At 40.5% G+C, this 5,000-nt stretch overlaps 1 non-coding gene across 1 annotated transcript in view; it reads right to left on the bottom strand.

Moving 5' to 3' along the window:
* Positions 1-204, bottom strand: part of LOC143307840 (small subunit ribosomal RNA) — a 1,923-nt gene extending 1,719 nt beyond the window's left edge. The window contains exon 1 of the ribosomal RNA XR_013064901.1: positions 1-204. This exon is cut by the window's left edge and continues 1,719 nt beyond it. This is a non-coding gene — a ribosomal RNA (small subunit ribosomal RNA).
* Between the last annotated feature and the right edge of the window lie 4,796 nt (positions 205-5,000).

Below are 5,000 nucleotides of genomic sequence, written 5' to 3' on the forward strand. Positions count from 1 at the left end.
CCTCCCATCTCTGGGTGGAATTCTGGTTTGCATGTATTAGCTCTAGAATTACCACAGTTATCCAAGTAATGTTTTGTACGATCTAAGAAACCAAAACTGATTTAATGAGCCATTCGCGGTTTCACCTTAATTCGGTATGTACTTAGACATGCATGGCTTAATCTTTGAGACAAGCATATGACTACTGGCAGGATCAACCAGGGAGCTTAGTTATTATTGTAAATTTAAATTTTCGTCGTCGGCCCTCCCTGTAAGACCGATCGACGTTAAGCCATTTCTCTTTTGTATGTAACACACATTTCATAAATTTTGTACCTCTTATAGAGGCCAAATATTCTCCTCCTCCTCTCATAAAGCACGAAAATCACTTTCACGCCGTGCATCCATCGTGCAAGCACGTAGACCACACACGCTGGACAATATAATAAAAGATAGCGCGGACAGTGGCATGCTATACAAATCGAGAAAGCGCGTACAGTGATCATGCTGGTCATTTTGCCACCAAATTTTATAATCTTTATCATTAGAGCGGGCCCACCAACCTCGTCTCTGTACTTTATACATTTCTCCTCCATCTGCACACACCTTTTCAAACATTAACGGAGAGAGTTCCTTGGACTTGCTTTAAATGTACATATTAGATATGTTGGAATCTCTCTCCTTTAGAAGTTTCCCCAGCCTTAAAACTTCTTTCATTTTTACTCCTCTCTCCATACTTATTTTCCTCTCTGAACGTATCAGAGAGGATTTTATTTCTGACACCTCTTGACTTTTCTTAAATTCAGGGACGTAATTTTGTTCATAATTCAGTGGACTTTTGTGTATTTTATACTTTAAATATTTCCAAACAGTCTCCCTTCTAAAAGTGATAGAACGAATTTTCGTCTAACACTACTTTCTTGGTTCAAAAATTTTATACAATCTTATAACTTTTTCAGTTTTAACAAATTTTGGTTACAGACAGTTGATGCTCAGTTTGTACAAGTATGCAACATTTATAAGTGCATACAGGTCACCAGCCTTATATTACAAGGCTCACCACATATGGGCCATTCGGTCTTAGACACCGACCCGTGGTAATGCTGTGTGGAGATTAATAATAATCCGCAACGGAAAACCGGAACGAGAATAGTCGAGAAAGTATATTCTCGAGGAGCGGTAGACTGCTTTTCAACCGAAGTCATAAAAGAGCCACACGCTCGACGCTACTCCCGACCGGTCCGAGCGAACCGAAAGTGCCTTCCTATAAATACCGAACGGCCGGCCGCTAGGTCGGCGACGCATGGGCTTACGCCCAGGCGTATGCCTGTGCAAACCGCCGTGAGAGCGTACCATCCCGCCGGCACGGTAAAACTTAGACTGAAAATATCGTCGAACATATCCTTTCATTTTATAACGTTCTATACATGAAAATTAATAAATTAACATGCAGGACATAATAAATTCACATTCTCATGTAAATCATGGGTTTAATTAATATTTTAAAAAATTTTAAAACCGCCCAGAACCGATGAGATGAAAATATTAAAACGATATTTTTGCATTTTCTTACGGTAAAACATTAACAAATAAGCGACTATAGCAATATAAAACTCCATTTGTAATTTAATTAATCAAAATTAATATTTTTTTTTGATTTTTCAGCGATCCAGAACCGATGAGACGAAAACATTAAAACGATATTTTTGCATTTTCTTACGACAAAACATTAACAAATACGAGACTATAACAATATAAAACTACATATGTAATTTAATTAATCAAAATTAATAATTTTTTTCGATTTTTCAGTGATCCAGAACCGATAAGTCGAAAATTTTAACAATCATATTTTTGCATTCTGTACCGTGGATCCATCGTTAAACGCTATTAAACTAACGTCCGTGATGGTATAAATGCAGATTTTCGCTCCGTTTAGCCAAAATAACGAACTTTAGGTGCGCTCCGAAATATTTCAAAGTCCCAGCGGCGTATTGCTTCGCCTCTTAGAACCGATTAGTCGAAAATTTTAACAATCATATTTTTGCATTCTGTACCGTGGATCGATCGTTAAACGCTATTAAACTAGCGTCCGTGATGGTATAAATGCAGATTTTCGCTCCGTTTAGCCAAAATAACGAACTTTAGGTGCGCTCCGAAATATTTCAAAGTCCCAGCGGCGTATTGCTTCGCCTCTTAGAACCGATTAGTCGAAAATTTTAACAATCATATTTTTGCATTCTGTACCGTGGATCCATCGTTAAACGCTATTAAACTAACGTCCGTGATGGTATAAATGCAGATTTTCGCTCCGTTTAGCCAAAATAACGAACTTTAGGTGCGCTCCGAAATATTTCAAAGTCCCAGCGGCGTATTGCTTCGCCTCTTAGAACCGATTAGTCGAAAATTTTAACAATCATATTTTTGCATTCTGTACCGTGGATCCATCGTTAAACGCTATTAAACTAACGTCCGTGATGGTATAAATGCAGATTTTCGCTCCGTTTAGCCAAAATAACGAACTTTAGGTGCGCTCCGAAATATTTCAAAGTCCCAGCGGCGTATTGCTTCGCCTCTTAGAACCGATTAGTCGAAAATTTTAACAATCATATTTTTGCATTCTGTACCGTGGATCGATCGTTAAACGCTATTGAACTAACGTCCGTGATGGTATAAATGCAGATTTTCGCTCCGTTTAGCCAAAATAACGAACTTTAGGTGCGCTCCGAAATATTTCAAAGTCCCAGCGGCGTATTGCTTCGCCTCTTAGAACCGATTAGTCGAAAATTTTAACAATCATATTTTTGCATTCTGTACCGTGGATCCATCGTTAAACGCTATTAAACTAACGTCCGTGATGGTATAAATGCAGATTTTCGCTCCGTTTAGCCAAAATAACGAACTTTAGGTGCGCTCCGAAATATTTCAAAGTCCCAGCGGCGTATTGCTTCGCCTCTTAGAACCGATTAGTCGAAAATTTTAACAATCATATTTTTGCAGTCTGTACCGTGGATCGATCGTTAAACGCTATTGAACTAACGTCCGTGATGGTATAAATGCAGATTTTCGCTCCGTTTAGCCAAAATAACGAACTTTAGGTGCGCTCCGAAATATTTCAAAGTCCCAGCGGCGTATTGCTTCGCCTCTTAGAACCGATTAGTCGAAAATTTTAACAATCATATTTTTGCATTCTGTACCGTGGATCCATCGTTAAACGCTATTGAACTAACGTCCGTGATGGTATAAATGCAGATTTTCGCTCCGTTTAGCCAAAATAACGAACTTTAGGTGCGCTCCGAAATATTTCAAAGTCCCAGCGGCGTATTGCTTCGCCTCTTAGAACCGATTAGTCGAAAATTTTAACAATCATATTTTTGCATTCTGTACCGTGGATCCATCGTTAAACGCTATTAAACTAACGTCCGTGATGGTATAAATGCAGATTTTCGCTCCGTTTAGCCAAAATAACGAACTTTAGGTGCGCTCCGAAATATTTCAAAGTCCCAGCGGCGTATTGCTTCGCCTCTTAGAACCGATTAGTCGAAAATTTTAACAATCATATTTTTGCATTCTGTACCGTGGATCGATCGTTAAACGCTATTGAACTAACGTCCGTGATGGTATAAATGCAGATTTTCGCTCCGTTTAGCCAAAATAACGAACTTTAGGTGCGCTCCGAAATATTTCAAAGTCCCAGCGGCGTATTGCTTCGCCTCTTAGAACCGATTAGTCGAAAATTTTAACAATCATATTTTTGCATTCTGTACCGTGGATCCATCGTTAAACGCTATTAAACTAACGTCCGTGATGGTATAAATGCAGATTTTCGCTCCGTTTAGCCAAAATAACGAACTTTAGGTGCGCTCCGAAATATTTCAAAGTCCCAGCGGCGTATTGCTTCGCCTCTTAGAACCGATTAGTCGAAAATTTTAACAATCATATTTTTGCAGTCTGTACCGTGGATCGATCGTTAAACGCTATTGAACTAACGTCCGTGATGGTATAAATGCAGATTTTCGCTCCGTTTAGCCAAAATAACGAACTTTAGGTGCGCTCCGAAATATTTCAAAGTCCCAGCCGCGTATTGCTTTGCCCCGAAATTTTTCAAAGTTCCAGCGGCGTGTTGCTTTCAAAGTGCCTCCCTCTAAATACCGATCGGCAGGCCGCTAGGTCGGCGACGCACGGGCTTACGCCCAGGCGTATACGGGGGCAAATCGCCGTGAGAGCGTGCGATTTTGACTTTCGCAATAAGATAGTCTCCTTTATGAAAAGGAGCGTACACGTCTCCCAAAAAAAAAAACAGTTTCATGACGATCAATGTAGTTCTTGATCGAAATGTATCATAGGACGAAGATTTTATCGAAAAGTACGAACTTTGGCGACGCATCGAAATTTTTCAAAGTTCCAACGGCGTGTTGCTTTCAAAGTGCCTCCCTCTAAATACCGATCGGCAGGCCGCTAGGTCGGCGACGCACGGGCTTACGCCCAGGCGTATACGGGGGCAAATCGCCGTGAGAGCGTGCGATTTTGACTTTCGCAATAAGATAGTCTCCTTTATGAAAAGGAGCGTACACGTCTCCCAAAAAAAAAAACAGTTTCATGACGATCAATGTAGTTCTTGATCGAAATGTATCATAGGACGAAGATTTTATCGAAAAGTACGAACTTTGGCGACGCATCGAAATTTTTCAAAGTTCCAACGGCGTGTTGCTTTCAAAGTGCCTCCCTCTAAATACCGATCGGCAGGCCGCTAGGTCGGCGACGCACGGGCTTACGCCCAGGCGTATACGGGGGCAAATCGCCGTGAGAGCGTGCGATTTTGACTTTCGCAATAAGATAGTCTCCTTTATGAAAAGGAGCGTACACGTCTCCCAAAAAAAAAAACAGTTTCATGACGATCAATGTAGTTCTTGATCGAAATGTATCATAGGACGAAGATTTTATCGAAAAGTACGAACTTTGGCGACGCATCGAAATTTTTCAAAGTTCCAACGGCGTGTTGCTTTCAAAGTGCCTCCCTC

Source organism: Osmia lignaria, unplaced genomic scaffold, assembly GCF_051020975.1.
Source record: "Osmia lignaria lignaria isolate PbOS001 unplaced genomic scaffold, iyOsmLign1 scaffold0087, whole genome shotgun sequence".
Classification (NCBI taxonomy): domain Eukaryota; kingdom Metazoa; phylum Arthropoda; class Insecta; order Hymenoptera; family Megachilidae; genus Osmia; species Osmia lignaria.